Here is a 17,210-nt window from a genome sequence, read left to right as displayed (position 1 = left end):
TGAAAGAACCATAACAAGTCTCTTGGAAGTTACATCAAAGGCAGTGAAGGGTGGTACTGCTGCAGAGGTACGTTTTTTTTCATCTTGAGGGCAAAGGCAAAAATTAAGAGCCTGATAGGAACCCTTCTCGGCACCTGCTTTTTATAACTGAACACCGGCAGTACTCGGCCCACTTAAAACCCTGAGTTCAAGATGGCTCAGTTAGACTTTGGATACAGAGTGATTAAGGCCTGTGCTGTTGAGGGTAATTCAAGAGCAGGTAGGTGAGCTTCTGCTTAGCCATACAGCCCTGATGACGAAAGTTAATAGTGTGATATATCAGTGAGCATACATTAAAATTTGTTATTTTTGTAGGTCTGGCAGAAAGCAGCTTTGGTTTTTCAACGTACTGGTAATGTAGTACAGAAAAAAGGGTGCTACTTTCAAAGACTGTGACAGGCACCATAGGGTTAGTGCACATTTGCTGATGCTTCAACTATATCACATCTTTAAGTCAATGTATGGTGGGAGAAGAGCCATGTGCATTCTTGGAAGAGGAATGGACTTTGGTAAAAAAAGACGAAACTGACCTGGAATGCTTATCTAGTTCAAGAGGCCAAGATGTCACTCCTTCTTCTGGGTTCTATTACTGGAGGCATGGCTGTCATTGATGGGTCCACTGCACACTCATTTTGTTTTTTATTAGCCATATGAGGGTACATGGCCCATTTTCCTTGCTTGCAATAGGTCTACTGCTATGCCACTAACCATGACATGACATATAGGGGCATAAGTACCTACTGAAAGGCTAAGCTGCACCATATTAACAAGGATATGGTGCAGCCTTGTATTTCCACCTGTGCTGCACCTTCCACCATAGTGCAAGGGTGTCTGCGTGCAGGGAAGAATTGTTTATGTGTAGGGAGGTGTCCCTTCCTGTAAACAATCCTAAAATGCCATTTTGTCACTTTTATGTGTGCTGCTTCATGTAGCACACATGAAAGTCAAAAAATTGCATTTTCTTTTACAGATTGTTTTTGTACAGGGACACCTACCTGTACATAAACAATCCATGGCAGTATGCTTTTTCCATTTGTGCTGCGCGAGGCAGCACACATGGAAAAAGCCAAAATGAGAAGAAACAATGCATTTCTCCTCATTTTGCCAAGTTAAGACCAGGTTTTCCCTGGTCTTAAGTTTTGGCGCTGCCTCCTATGTACGCTGCCCTTTTACGTAAGGGGCAGCGTCAAAATCAATGTGTGTTGCGGTGGAATGCCCACCGCAACACCCACTGCCCATTTCTTTTGCACTAATCATAGCGTGAAAGGGGTCCTAATTTACAAGGCAGCCTTAAGCCACGGTAAGTGGCTTAACACTGCTTATAATTAAGGCTAATCCCCTATGGCCACCACAACTTCATAACAAGTGGCGTTGTGGTGGCGATAGAGGCTTATACATATATCCCATTGGATGTTAGTGAATAGGTGCTTCAGAAAAAGATTGTTACAAGTGGATGTGTGCGCCACATCCTACCCGCTCGGCGGGGTCAAAGGTAAGCGAGTACATGTTTTCTCTCACTGATGCAATTATCCGCAAGTGCAAATTACCGCTCACACGCCCCCACACACTCATGCAGACTATTTAAATATCATAAACAACAAAGAAACCTAGGGGTCTTGAAAGAGAGATAAATAAATTATCTCAAGGTGTCATCAGTAGTATTCAATACATCGATGAACAACAAAAAAGTTATAGCGAATGGGACAATATTTATCAAACACTATGTTTACGGTAATTTGTGAATAGAACCCAAGAGGTATTAATAGGATTCCCATCAAAAAACTTGTGATGATCAATGTTATCATTTGGTCATCCAACCAAGGCAATTAAGTCTCTTGATCATTGAGACCATGATCTTGCCTTGTACCACAATAGGGTCACTTTTGTGAGACATGCCACTAACCTTACGGGTCAACTCCAAGCAAGACATTTTTTTCACCCATTTTTGCATTATGCACTTGTATCCTTACTTTTTTTAGAGTGTGGCCTCAATATTCCTGAGTATGTGTCCAGGTGAGGTGAGGTACAATCCCTGGTCGTGCTGGGTGAGTGTTATTAATTTACCCATTCGCTATAACTTTTTTGTTGTTCATCGATGTATTGAATACTACTGATGACACCATGAGATAATTTATTTATCTTTCTTTCTAGACCCCTAGGTTTCTTTGTTGTTTATATACTGGTTAGGGGGTGTTAACCTAGGCTTGGTCTTAAAAATTCCCTCAGACCCTTTCCTCATCGGTATGTTTTGCTTATTTAAATATCACACCCAAAATATGTTCATGCAAATTCTAGAACACGATCTCTAAGAAGAGAATAACCAGGAACCATCTAGAATTTCGAAAAGCATTGATTACCTGCCTGTTTCCTACAACACTGGAGTCTATACGGAAACTGCGGTCATGCACTGGGACATGCCTGATGTAAGTCATTTAGAGCACATCTCAAAACCTCACACACCACACCTATACAATCTTGCATAACACAAGGAGAATGCAGTTCCTTGCTTGCCTCAAAAGTGCTACAATGTAACGTGTATTTGATGTTGTTGCACCAAGGATATTGTACTACATAACTAAATACTTATAAGCTCCCAAAGGCGAGACTTACTGGCTATGCCAATGCTTGCAATTGCAGAGGCCCTGCTTCTACCTGCCACACTGATGCATACCTGCACTGCAATCTGGTCCTTCTGATTTTATAATTGGATAAACAGGACTACAATTCCCACTGTGAAAAAAGAAAACTACGACTGGATTACTTACTGCTGCATGAACCTGAACACCACAACACACCTGCATATAACTTCAAACATAATACACATCCCTCCCCAACAAGGACACATGGACCCACAACGTGGGGTGGGCATCCCCTTATATCACGTAACCCTCTTACCCCGCACCCACTCCCCACAGACGTATAAATGTTTTGCTGGTATTTAAAGGTCCAATGGGACTCCAGGCTCCTTTTTCTAGGGCGGGCTTCATTGGGAGTTGGGATCTTGACATCCCTCGTACAGAAACAGCCCCCCACAGCTGAAGATCCATGAGAAAAGAAACGGCCCCTTTGCCACCTTGAGTACAGCAAATATTGCTTGTCAAGCAATGGCTGCTAATAATGGAACTCGACATGAAGCTAGCCGTCAGCGCGGTAAACCCCGTATTTATCTAAATCCCATCTAAGTTATGATGAGAGTGTGATGGTGGGGGAAGATTCATTCCACTTGGGAGTATAGCCTATGTAACCATGTCACCTGCGCTGAATAATAGATCACAAATAATAAAAGAAGTGGCGCAATGTGAAGAAAGAAGAGAAGCCCCACGGAGGTGCATGCTGGGCCGAATAATTTATGTAAATTGTGTTCACACCACTAGAACATGCAATCAAAGTACCTTTTAGACAGTCTAGTATTTCAAACAACTACATTACTCATTCTAATACTCGGAATTCTTTTTTCCATACTGAGTATGGGCCTGCAAGTCCCAGGATACTTAGTGTAACTCAGATAGCAATTTCTCTTACTTATAATGTTGGAGCTCTGTAGTAGATATAAATAGAACGTTTTAAACGGAGACTGTTGTAGAAGCAGCCAAGGGCAAGAGACTGCACACTGGTCAAAGAAAATGGCTGTTAATGAGGGGAAATACGAAACGGCTTGAATCAATTAGGATATGCTGCAAAAGGGGGAGAGACTGCGTAAGCACTTGCTGTTGAAATCTATGTGCTACAGGTTCAACTCAGCATTTCATCCCTTTTGAATATGGTAAAAAGAAATGCTATTGTGGCCCAGATAGCAATTCCCCTTACTTATAGTGTTGGAGCTCTGTAGTAGAAATAAATAGAACGTTTTAAACGGAGACTGTTGTAGAAGAAGCCAAGGGCAAGAGACTGCATGTTGTTCAAAGAAAAAGGCTGTTAATGAGGGGAAAAATAAAGCGGCTCAAATCAATGAGGAGATGCTGCTAGAGGGGGAGAGGCTGTGTGGGAGACAAGCTGAAAGTAAAAAATAAATAAAGTTTAACAAGGAGAGGAGGAGGCAGCAGGGGGAGGGGAGAGAGGCGGGGGCCTGCACCTGTTTCTCTTGCGGGAGCGAGCAGGAACCATCTGTTAATTACAAACAGATGGTTTCAAAGCTCGCCCCCACAAGGGAATCGCCAAACGTGCATGCGTTGCCATTGAAAACAATGCAATGCGTGTACGTTTTTGGCCCAAAAAGTGAATCCATTACTGAAGGTCTCCTCCTATGCAGGGCACGCGGGCTGCGTAGGCGAGACCTAAAAACAGCTATATAAAGGTACTTGCCAATACTGACGAATCGGCTGGACACTCCCGGTTCTTGGAGCCAAGCACATACATAAAAGGGTTTTATTTTAGGGCTCTCCCGCATAGAAACTCCTCCACTTCAAAGGAAGTCAGTGAGTAAACGCATCCATCATGTGTTTGTTTCTAAACCTTCCTCTTCAATCTTTCCAAATGTTGGCATGTATGCATGACTGGCAACACAATTTTCATACAACTTGCAGTCTATAGCAGACCTTAACTTTTGGATTAATCAATGTTTTCTTTAGCAGTTGAAGTATTTCTACTGCATGTATGGATGTGGCAGGTGGAGAAAAGGGTCTTTAACATACTTTCTGCGGGACCAAAAACCTGGCCTAGTAGCAGGACTTGTCCATGTTATCCTTGTAAAAATGATTAGAACAAGACAGTATAATGCCCAAATGAGCAGAAAACACAGGCACAGTTACATTTGGGGCAACCTGCGTGCTACTTGCTCGTTTTTGCACAGAAGAACAAAACCAGTGGTGGAAACTTGAAATGTTTTGTTACATCTCCATTTAAAAAAGAATAAGTGGCAATGCGTCCTTACCCTCATGTATGCTGTTCAGCTAAAAAAATAACAGAATTTCCATATTCCGCAATGAACATCAGGAGTGACATTTTTCGGCACATTAAGCACATACAACTGCACTATGATTATGTAAATTACATCTAAGTGTTGCGACGTATAGCGTGGTTGAGAACATGATGAAATGAAAACGTTCTATCAAGTTGTACTTTAATTGATAGTAATTTAGATCATATCGAGTACATTTTGTGCAATTTCTATTGGTTTGTAAAATATTTTCACTGTGTTTTCATTCAGTCTCACTTCAATGTTTCCACACAAATGACAAAACATTTTACAGGTAAGTTAAAGTGATAACTCAGCTTAAAAGAGAAACCCTCTTAAACCCATGTATCCCTGAAAGGGTTTGAATGAAAAAAGGAATTTAAAGGAAGTTTATTTAGCAGTTTGCTTTTTACTGTTTTACCAAATTACAATTAGAAATGTATTGTAGGTAGAAGTGTGACCTTTACTAGTAGCTGCCAGGGAGGCTGACTCCGGAACAGGAGCCCTGTGCTGGTGGCACTAGCCCAGCACCTTGTGACTCTGGGCAATAGCTCGCTTTCTGATGGCCCCCAGCGTCTTGACACCTCGCCTGAGGTAGCTGCGCGCTTTATAAATGCTGGTATTATTATTATTAAATGCTGCATCTGTGCAATGGATCCCTCCTCGAGGACCAGACTCTCAACATTCCACTGGCTGCCATCCTAATGAGCTCTGAATTCTTTTCCTCCAAGCTAGGAAAGGTCCGAGGGCGCCTGGAGAACGTGCCCACTGTAGAGAAGAAGGGTCAGACACTCCAGCTCGACTAAATAAGCCACAGTTACTGGATGAGCACTGGCTGCTTGTTCTGGATTCCATCCTGCGGTCAGGTGTTCTCATACAATACACCCAGGACACAGATCACCATCACATTGGAGTCCCCTGGCCTGCTAGCATTGCTCTCATCTTCTGGGAAGGAGGTTTTAGCTCTGAGGTGGTGTCTGCCTTTTTCAGGGACTGGGCGTACCTGCTGATTGTCTTTCTCTGAGCTCAAACTATCCTGAAGAGTAAATTGTGATAAAGTCTTCTGTTCGCCCAAGCATCTGAGACCTGAAATCTACTGCTGCATAAATGTAGGCATAAACTGATAACATAGGGGAGAGCTACACATAGGGAATGGTGTTTACATGCATGTGACCAAGCGCCACGGAGCTGCGTTGCAGAGAGGTGTAAAAAGGGGGGAGGCCTCTGAAGACCTCTCTGCAACACAGCTCCCTGGCGCATACTGGAGGTACCTGCTGGGCTAGTTGGCCCCCAGGTGACCTCAGGATTGAAGAGGAATTAATTCCCCATTTTAAAACACGCCACAGGGCGTGTTTGCATACATGTCACCTCAGGCCCTGCCCCCTTTCTTTACCATTGTGCAAATGTGCCCTATGGTGCGTTTTAAGTTGATGAATTAATTCCTCTTCAATCTTGAGGGTCCCTGAGGGCCAACTAACCCACCAGGTACCTCCAGTATGCGCCAGGGAGCTGTGTTGCAGATAAGTGTTCTGAGGCCACGCCCCTGTTTACACCTCTCTGCAATGCAGCTCTGTGGCACCTACTGGAGGTACCTGGTGGGCTACTTGGACCCTAGGGACCCTCAGGATTCAAGGGGTCTTAATCTCCCAAATTAAAACGGACACAGGGCGTGTTTAGACAGTGGTGAAGGGAGGGGATGGTGTAGGAAAGTGGCTCTATATAAAGTGGACCAAAGTAAAATCGGTCAAACTACGAATTCCGATTTACTCACCTGTTATCAGGAGAGACCTCAGTGCTGCATCTTTGAGCCCAGTACTGATCCTGAAAAGTAATTCTAACCGTAATGACCAGTAACCTGAACTTCCTTCCATACGATATCATAGTCTGCTTCTTGCTGAAAAAGTTTCTAAAACCGTTGATTTTTGAAACTTACAAATATTCCTCTAAAATCTGCCGGACTACGAATTCCGATTTACTCACCTGTTATCAAGGGAGACATCAGTGCTGCATCTTTGAGCCCAGTACTGCTCCTGAAAAGTAATTCTAAACATACTTACCAGTAACTTGAATTTCCTTACATAGGCTAACATTGACTGGTTTCCCTTGGAAATCAGTACCTAGAATTTCATTCCATAGGCTAACATTGACTGGTTTCACTTGGAACTATAAAATATTCACTTAAAATTATTTGAGCAACAAATTCCGATTTGCTCACCTGTTATCAGCACTGACCCCGAAAAGTAATTCTAACCATACTTACCAGTAACTTGTATTTCCTTCCATAGGAATCCATTGTCTGGTTTTCACCAGAAAAGTTTCTAAGTGTCCATTTTCACAAACTACAAATAATACTTAAAAATAGACTGTATGAATTAAAAGCATTCATTCAACTGTTTACAGGAGATGCACCAGTGCTGGATCCAGGATCCACAACTGAGTACGAAAAAGTAACGATTACACTACTTATCTAAAAAGTTTCTAAGTGTCAAATTTTAAAATACAATAATATTCCTTAAAAATCACTACTGTAACCAAAATGCTTTTACTCAACTGTTTACAGGAGATGTCCCAGGACTCAATCTAGGATCCAGTCCTGTGGTTAGAAAACTAATCCATAAAGTAACTAATTGCATTTAACTAGAAATTCCTATTCAGCTCAATGTTGCGTTGTGTTTGAAATTGTGATGCCGATTGCAGCAACTTTAACTACTATACTTAACAGTCTATTGCCTATTTGCAAAGTATTTAAGCTAAAGTAATTAATTCTGAGGAAGTATATTCTGTAATGTAATGTATAATGTAATTATAATGTAATTTTAAAAATAAAATATCTAAAAATAAATAGTGTGAAACAATGTAGTAAATCAGTATCAAAAAAATAAATATAACAATTAAAATTTAAAAATTGTCATTTACAAAACCTTTGAAATTCACTGAAAAAACCATAGGTTTCAGATATGTTATAGTTAGGAATTAGCATTTAAAAAACCTTTGAAATTCACTGAAAAAAAACATAGGTTTCAGACATGTTATAGTTAGGAAGTAGCATTTAAAAAAACCTTAGAAATTCACTGAAAAAACCATAGGTTTTAGGGGTGTTATAGTTAGCTGTACATTTCACTCGTACAAAACCATTGAAATTCCTCCATTATAGTTAGTTGTACTAAGTATAACTTGTGTACCCGCAATCCACTGCTGATGATGTCACATATTACATCATTCATGACATGGTCAGTGACCTCACTGATGACATCACTGATGACATCTCAAATGACATCACTGATGACATCACTGATGACATCATCCATGTGACAATCAGATACATCTTGTCATACACTAGTATAACCTTTTAACACTCATCATAAAATATGGAGTACCATATTTGAAACCATTGACACACCAATACCAGTTTCTAAAAACCCACTCAGTGATTCCTACATCTACACATACATCTAAACACTTACCTATAGATTCACTCTTACATGCTAACAAAGATCAATAGAACGCTATTAAATATACTTATACACCTACATCGACATTACACACCAGCACACATCCTATTCACTTATGCAGTCATCCTACTCACTTATGCAAACAATTGATCATGCTTACATTTACTAAGCTACACACTTATACAAACACCACTTTAGTTATTCATATAGATAGTAACTCATACTTAGTGTGTTATAAAATCACTATTACAAGTAAACAGTTTTCGATACAGGCACTCATACAATCACTGAGTCTTATGTATACTTATTTATATACAACAACTGTCACATACACTGCGGTTTATATTTTTAGTTTGTTGGACATGTATCATTGAGAAATATATTTATTTATCACCACACCCATAAAGAGATTCACTCACCCAAACAACTGCTTCAACATACAGTCTTAACCTCATATACCTACTAAATCAACTATTTACACATCTTTGGACAGTCACACAACTCCCACCCAACCACACACACATTCACTATCCCATACAAATACTCACTTAACTAATTAATAACTAATATAGACTTTCACATAGCTAGTAACCAACATGTATAGTAGTTTACACAACAAGAGATAGAGTGATACAGGTATTCACATAGTTTAAGCACTAGCCCTGTTGCTGCTGGAATTCGCTAAAGGCGGACTGTTTTAATTGTTTTAAATTACTGTATTGGAATTTGTGCAATCTGTGCAAACGGAGAGGCGCTCAGTTTGGGCATTAAGTTTTAAACTCTGATTTTAAGCTTGGGGGCAATCTTACCTCGGGGGCTTAGTGTCCTGGGCTCAATCGTCACTCCGACCCGCCCTGGTCCGACGTGGTAACCAGTACCGTTGCGTAGGGTGCGGGGTAAGGAGAGCCAGGCACTTCCAGGGGGGCGGTTAGCGGTATAGTTGTGGGAGCAGGCAGGCATAAAGGAAGGTGGCGCCAAGGATGCGTTGCGGTGAGTAGGGGGTGGCAGAGCCTTGTTGCTGCTGGATGTCGCTATCGGCTGACAGTTTTAATTGTTTTAAATCACTGTAATGGAATTTTATGCAATCTGTGCAAACGGAGAGGCGCTCAGCTTGGGCATTAAGTTTTAAACTTTGATTGTAAGCTTGGAGCAATCTTACCTCGGGGGCTTAGTGTCCTGGGCTCAATCGTCACTCCTACTCGCCCTGGTCCGACGCAGTAACCAGTACCGTTGCGCGGAGGGCGGGGTAGGGAGAGCCAGGCACTTCCGGGGGGCCGGTTAGCGGGCTAGTTGTGGGAGCAGGCAGGCATAAAGGAAGGTGGCGCCGAGGTTGCGGTGCGGTGAGTAGGGCGGTGGCAGAGCCCTGTTGCTGCTGGAATTCACTACCGGCTGACTGTTTTAATAGTTTTAAATCACTGTATTGGAATTTGTGCAATCTGTGCAAACGGAGAGGCGCTCAGTTCGGGCATTACGTTTTAAACTCTGATTTTAAGCTTGGGGGCAGTCTTACCTCGGGGGCTTAGCGTCCTGGGCTCAATCATCACTCCTACCCGCCCTGGTCCGACGCGGTAACCAGTACCGTTGCGCGGAGGGCATGGTAGGGAAAGCCAGGCACTTCCGGGGGGCCGGTTAGCGGTCTAGTTGTGGGAGCAGGCAGACATAAAGGAAGGTGGCGCCGAGGATGCGGTGCGGTGAGTAGGGCGGTGGCAGAGCCCTGTTGCTGCTGGAATTCGCTACCGGCTGACAGTTTTAATTGTTTTAAATCACTGTATTGGAATTTGTGCAATCTGTGCAAACGGAGAGAGGTGCTCAGTTCGGCGGGGATCTTTACGATTAAGGTGGACCTGAGCTATATTGTAAAGGGGATCCTGATCTATAGACCGCCTGGCCACTCCAAGGGGTTTTCGGCAAGCTTGTTGGGATTTCTTATTCAACCGGCATTGCGGTATGAGAAATTCATGGTGCTTGGGGACTTCAATCTGCATTTTGAGGATATCCCCTGCCCCACGGCCAAAGAAGTTAGTCAAGAAATGGCCACATTGAATCTAAGGCTTAGATCCAACTCTCCTACCCATATAAAGGGACACCTGCTGGATTCCCTGTTCACCAATTGGGAAGACATTGTAGTCTACCCCCCTCTCCCTGTCACTTGGACAGACCACTCCCTGGTCCCATTTGCGGTAATACGACCTGGGCTTAAGCGACAGGAGATTGTTAGAAAGACCATAGTCTGCCGGAGGTGGAGGGGATTTTCGCAGGGACAGTTCAGCAATGCCCTTGTACAGGAGGGCCCTCCTGGTGGTATAGGTGCCGAAGAGGCATGTAGGAACTTGGAGAGATGGATCACGGAGGCTCTGGACTGTACTGCCCCCTGGGCACTGAGGAAACTGGGCAGAGCTCAGAGATCGGCCCGTGGTACTCAGACGCCTTGAGAGGAGCGAAAGCTGGGTGCAAACGACTGGAAAGGCGCTGGAGGGTAGATTTCTCAGAGCAGGGGAGAGGGCAGTATAAAGAGGCACTAAGGAATTATCACAGGCTCATTAGAGGAGCCAAAGCAGCTCATTATCTGGAGAGAATTGATGAGGCTAGTAACTCTACTTGTGTACTGTTTAAGGTCTACAAGGAGATATCCTCCTTAACAACTCTATCTGCACTGGCTGTGGGCTCAGAGGAGCTATGTAATTGTATAGCCGACTTTTTCTCCGATAAAGTGGAGAAAATTTACTCTACCTTACTTGACTCGGCCAGAGTAGGAGAGGCAGGGACAGAGGAGATAGAGTATGGCGAGGAGGGAGAGGGGCTGAAGAAATTTTTTTTTGCCCCCAGGAACAGCTAATTAAAATCTGCAGCGGTATAAAGTCAGATTCTCCCAGGGACCCGGCACCACCTAAAAGGTTGAGAGGGAGTTTGGAGAGCCTGGAGCCTTACATAAGACACCTGGTGGAGACATCTTTCAGGACCTGTATAGTACCTAGCTGCTGGAAGGAAGCTGTGGTCCTTCCACTCCCAAAGAAACCGCACATTGGTCCAGACCAACTGGACAATCTGCGCCCCATCTCGCTTTTGCGGTACTTTGTTAAGGTGGCGGAAAAAGTTTTGAATGAACAACTGACGGCACATATTGGGGAATTCGATCTCCTTCATCCCACCCAGTCCGGTTTCCAGGCACAATACTCCACAGAATCAGCCTTGCTTTTTGCCACGGAATCCATCAGGCAATTTGTGGACGCAGGTCATACGGCGGCCCTGATCCTGCTGGATCTACGTGCCGCCTTTGACACTCTTGTGTATTCTCCGACTCCAGGGAGTGCAGAATGCGGCAGACTGCCTGATTCTTATGCGCCCAAGAAGGACTTCTGCGAAGGCAGCACGAGCGGTGCTACACTTGCTTCTGATAAAGGAAAGAGTATTATTTAAGGCACTCTGTGTGTGTCATCGGATCCTGCATGGGACTGCTCTGTCGTACCCGTCTGATCTACATACCCCCTATGTTCCAACACATCAGTTGAGATCAGATGGGGTGGGCCTGGTGTGTGTAACCGCTGTCAAGAGAGCTAAGATGGGTGGCGGGTCTTTTCGCCTTCTGGCGGCCAAGCAGTGGAATGCTCTCCCTGTGGGCCTCCGGACAGAGGTCCAGGAGAGCTGCTTTAGGAAAAATGTAAAAACCTATCTCTTCCCCCGGGATAAGTAGGGTTGTAGAGGAGGGTAGTAGAATTCTGGGCAACGTTACCACAGCGCGAGGACACACTGGTCATAGTGTAACCGTTGCGCTTTATAAATGTGCATATTATTATTATTATTATTATTAAATATTTAGTGAGACACTTTAAATTAGTCACTTAGACAGTCAATCACATTGCTACTAAATCCTCCATTCAGACACTTATACATCCACTCAGTCTTCAATGCAGATTGTAATATATATATATATATATATATATATATATATATATATATATAATACTTATTATCGAACCAAACCACATTCACTGGATGATGTCATCAGTGATGTCATCAGTGATGTCATCAGTGATGTCATTCGAGATATCAGTGATGTCACTGACCATGTCATGAATTATGTAATATGTGACATCATCAGCAGTGGATTGCGGGTGCACGAGTTATACTTAGTAAAACTAACTATAACGGAGGAATTTCAATGGTTTTGTACGAGTGAAATGTCCAGCTAACTATAACACCCCTAAAACCGTTTTTTTTAATGAATAATATATATGTGCAGTAATCATTTTAAAACAGGATGTATCACAAACAGGTGCAGCCAGTCATTTTGGAGGCTAGATTAAAATGTGTTCAATGAGAGCATAAATCTATTTTTGTATCTCTTTCACTTGCGAAATATGTGTGAAATGGTCGTCCAGTCAGACTGTTATCTTTCTTTCCATGGTGGGTAGAAGTTTGGCATCATGCAGTGAAGGGGAACTGCTGCCAGTAAACCTAGATAATTCTGCATTGAGCGATTCTCGATTAGATCTAATGTGGCACATCAGAAGATCCCTGTAACAGTGATTAGAATAGTCTAGTTATTAAACCTCGTGGGTTTGTAGAAGCCTGCACTATTGCCAAAGCCGCTGGGGCGGGGGGGGGGGAGGGGGGTGCAACTGGAAATCCAGCAAACCTCTCTCAATGTATGTCTGAGTCTGAAATATAAATAAATAACTAGAGGTAATGCCCCCCCATTGTCCCGATTCTCGTGGCCACCAGTTGTTTCTGGGCCTTTCGTTCGTATGATACTGGTATCAGTGGATTACCAATAATAAGGAGCAAGGTGTTCTACAATATGTGGCAGTCCTTGCCCGATATATACACATGCCATAGTGCCTCACTCCTACAGCTTACTAGGTTCAGACATGTTCTGCTCAGCTCATCATCACCTGCTTACATAGTTGGCTTCACCAAGGTATCAATTATTCGTCACAGGAAGGGGTTGAGATTAGGATGGTATTGCTAATCAGGGGTACCTGGATCTGTCTTCAGCTTTTATACTACAGACTATCTCTGATTATTTAGTAGAACAGGCAACTTGGTCAGTGGCGGCCAGCACGGCTCACAGGTGGCAGGGCGAGCACGGGCAGTGCGCGGAGGAGGGGGATAGCGCAATGTAAAAAACATTTTAAAAAAATAAACACTTACCTTACCGCTGGGTCCTGTGTCTCCGCACCTGCTCTCCTCCGTCGGATTCCAGGAACTGGAATCACATCCAGGCTCCCCTGACCAATCACAACACTGTAATGCATCATTGTGATTGGTCTGAGCATCGTGGTTTAACGCTCAGCCAGGGAATGGGGGCCTGGGCATGTTCTACACGCAGCCTGCGTGGTGAACAGGGAAAATGTGCCTGACTGTTTGGCTGGTCCCAGAGAGCCTGCCAAACAGTCATGTGTACTTAGGAGTGGGCAAACCACTCTTCCCCAGCCCAAATCCGAGAGCAGAGCAGACCCACCCGCAAAGCAGCACGAAAACATACAATGATAAAAGCTCAAAGTTATTATAATTTTTATGTTTCCTTTATTTGCACTGCATAAAAGCAGTGAGGCGGCACTCCTCAGCCATAGCAGCAGAGTCACCACTGAACGTGGTATTAACCTCAAAAAGTAGTTGGACACCGAGTCTATAGCAAACAGGAAAAATAAATAATGTATTTAATCAATTTTTTTAAACATATAATAGATCGATACATATATTAAATCAATATTGTTAATAAATTCATAGAATACACCTGGGTCACAAAAATCACGATTTAAAACCTGACCCAAGCACACTCTCATTCACAAATTCTTAGCAACTCTGGGAGCCCGAAAAGATGTGCTTTGTCCAGGGCTTATTTCTAAAAAATAAGTACCAGTGCACTCATCAGGAGGCCACTGCTTGAACCACCTATTGCTCCTGCCAGCGCTGCCAATGACAGTAACAACACAGCAACTAGCCATCATACTCCTACAAGTGTGACAATTCACACTATTCTAGGCACCACAAGCTATAAGAATGTCTTGGGAAACATGTACTGGCATTTGTAATGCACACTGGATTATATATCGAATTATTAAACAACTTTTGTTGTGCTCTTGTTTATTTAGACAGACAGCACCACCATGTGGCAGACTGTCATAAGTGTTAGTGTTGACAATTATGTACCGGAACCCACCAGCTTATGACTATCTCTCATATCACGCATGGAGCTCAAGTGAAAGAGCTATGGCCCTTGGCTCGATGAGGACTAGCTATAGAGAATCAACAACCTACAATGAGAACCATGGCAGGCCTGCTATCATGGAGCTGTCCAAGTAACATTTTATACAACGGAACGTGGGCAAATCCCTCTAAATGCATTAGCGTGGCTCAACACTAAATAAGCTAGAGGAATTGTCAGAAACTGTAACAATGCTGGAATACTTACCTAAACCTAGTTTAAGGTTAATCACACCTATCACACGTACTATAATGATTAAGAGTGGCGTTAGAATGTGATGCAGTGATCTATAATCTCTTAAAGGCAAACGGCAATGCGCTGGTCATGTCATTTAGGCGGTTTATGTAGTTATCTAATCACCTAAGCTTCTCTCCCGTTCTATTGAATTAAATTCCCAGACAGCCATAGATTTTTACACGTCCTGTTTTGTACATACAGTTTATAGTCATTACTAAAATGTTAGATGTGAAGGGATGGACCACAAATAGTTCTAGGTATTCCTTTTGATTGAAACACATTTACAAAATACCCCTGAAATGTATAAAATACCTTTACACTTCATCATTCAAGTGTTTTTATTTACACCTCTTCATTTCTGAAAGGAGCTGATAACAATAACGGACTACCAAGATTAGAATGCATTTGACTTATTAAGCCTCAATAAGTATTAAGGGGCAGATTTACAATTACTGGCGCATCCCTGCATATCGGCAGTGATGCCCCAGTAATTGTGCGCCGCAGGTCCGCCACCCTTGATGCGCCGCATTTACAATGCGGCGCACCAAGGGGCAAAAACGGCACAGATGCGTCACGCATCTGTGCCAAAAGCGGCGCATTGCTGGAGTTGCGTTCGCAAGCGCGACGCAGCTCCAGCAATGATCAGGGGGGCCCTATGTGCACAATGCTGCGTCAATCCTTACGCCTGCTTCAAGCAGGCGCAGGGTTTTGACGCAGCATGGGCCCAAAAGTGACTGAGGAAATCTTGTAGATTTCACTCAGCCACTTTTGGGAGGCGTTCGTGCGCTGGAACGCCTCCCTCTGCGAAGGTACGCCTCTTCTGGTGCAGGGCTTTACAACGTGAGTCATCTGGGAGATGCGTCACGTTGTAAATACCCCGCACCATGGCGCTTCATTTGCGCCGCCGCTGCGTCACAAAAGTGACGCAACGGCGACGTAAAAGTGGCGCAAGGGGCTTGTAAATCTGCCCCTATATCCTTGGAAGGAAAATGGCAGACTGAATTATACTTTCTGCAGCAAATGCTCCACTTATTAATTGTACCAAAGGATGGCAGTTTGCTGCTTTCAACATCCTTTCAGAGATTATTTCCTGGATTGTAGAAAGGAAAGGTATGGGGGGGTGGGGTGTGTGTGTGTGTGTGTGTGTGTGTGTGTGTGTGTGTGCGTCTGTGTGTGGCCCACGCAGTGGGGACCTGCTCGGCCCTCATGGTGTGGTTAAACCATGTCAAAACTCAACAAACACTATCTTTGTGAGGAGGACCTGTCAGCGTAGTGTGTCTAGAAACTTTCGAGTGAGTGTATCAAAAAACTAAAAGTGCAGTTATATTTGCCTCGGTCTGTTTTATAACCTACCCTACTGTCGTGTATCAAAGTGCTTGTGGAGTTAGAATAGTAAATACACACTTCATTACAGCAAAATGGCCAGTCCTCGTAATAATTGGAACGGTATGTTGTATGTGTGTGTGTTAAAATGTGGTGTGAGGGTGTGTCAGTGAGAAAGGAAAAGAAAGGGGTGGTGCATGTGTGTTTTCAATCTGTGGTAGTGGTTGTTGTGCGTGTTTCTAAAAGAGCATTGTCCAGTCTGACCTCATCCACAAACACCATCTATGTGAGGACTGAGCGAAATGCAGGGACAAGCTGTCTTATGCTTTTACATATTTTAAGGAATGCTTTTTTTAATGTATTAATTAGCAATTATTTTCCTCGTGCCTCTATACATCACATTTCAGTACCTGTCTATGAGCCTGTGTCTGTGCCAGTCTGAGAATACGTGTCAGTGTATGAGTTAACGTGAAAAAATAGATTGATAGGTATCTGATCCCCGCTTGATGTTTCACACAACAATTTCCAGGAAGGAGCTGAGGGGGATGACATTTATTTTAGGGCAGTTCTGTGAATATTTGTCAAATGGTGCCAAAGATATTGCCAAAACAGAAAAATCTCTTCCTATGGAAACTTTGACCCAATTGTAACTACACAGTGGTGACATAGGTTAAAGTGAAGTTATAGTTCGGTGACAATGTCGGTTTAAACTAGAAAAAATACTGAAATTCAATTGCTAACTAAAGTAGGTTAAACATAAGAAATAGGGCAAATGGGTATAACTCAGTCCAGCATGCAGTGCACTCCAAAAGGATAATTGACCACCATCACAGTAAGTAATAGATATCTATAGTTTAAGGAGGCACCTGATTTGAATTCTAAAATGCAATTCATGTACATTTCTCATTAATTTCTTTATAACAAAAATCTTAATTGAATACATTCCTAAAATATATTTTCCATTGGTTTCAGCTGGTGGAAACAACAAATGTGCATGAGTCGAATGTTATAACAGAAAAATAACAACACCAATATTTAAGCACTGACGATGATGCAA

This window comes from Lissotriton vulgaris, chromosome 3_1 (assembly GCF_964263255.1).
Source record: "Lissotriton vulgaris chromosome 3_1, aLisVul1.2, whole genome shotgun sequence".
Lineage (NCBI taxonomy): Eukaryota > Metazoa > Chordata > Amphibia > Caudata > Salamandridae > Lissotriton > Lissotriton vulgaris.
The sequence above is the reverse complement of the archived record's forward strand: the minus strand, read 5'-3'. Positions refer to the sequence as shown.